Source organism: Haplochromis burtoni, unplaced genomic scaffold, assembly GCF_018398535.1.
Source record: "Haplochromis burtoni strain Fernald_Lab_line unplaced genomic scaffold, NCSU_Asbu1 Contig_209, whole genome shotgun sequence".
Lineage (NCBI taxonomy): Eukaryota > Metazoa > Chordata > Actinopteri > Cichliformes > Cichlidae > Haplochromis > Haplochromis burtoni.
In genome coordinates, this window is record NW_024582570.1 from 10,013 (window position 1) to 10,546 (window position 534).

Consider the following 534-nt stretch of genomic DNA (forward strand, 5'->3'; position numbering starts at 1 on the left):
GAAGGTAACAGTAACTCTGTCAACAACTTTTTACAGACAAGATATTCAGAAGAGCATCACTGAACAGACACACATCAAACCTTGAAGCAAATGAGATACAGCAGCAGGCACTGATCTGGTGTCACTCCTGTCAGTTAACAACAGGAAACTGTGTCTACATCTCACACAGATGATTCATCTGATTCATATTTCCTCTAATAAGCCTCCACAGATCAAAATATAATGAAGCTTTAAGTTAATTTGAAGCAAAACCACAATGCAGTAGTTCACAGTGATTCCTTTATATCAACTACTTATTACCTCAATACTTTTAAATAAAATCACACTCTTCAGTGGCTGAGACTGATTGGACAATGACTCCCCCTTGTGGGGAAAATATATTCATTTTACAATGCTATTTATTTTTTACACATTTATTTTCTTTCTTATTTACTTAACAACTTATTTATTTGACTTTCAGCATCAGTGACTTTAACTTTTGACTCTTATATTATCTGAATAGTTATTTACCATTTAACATCTTTGAGCCTTCAC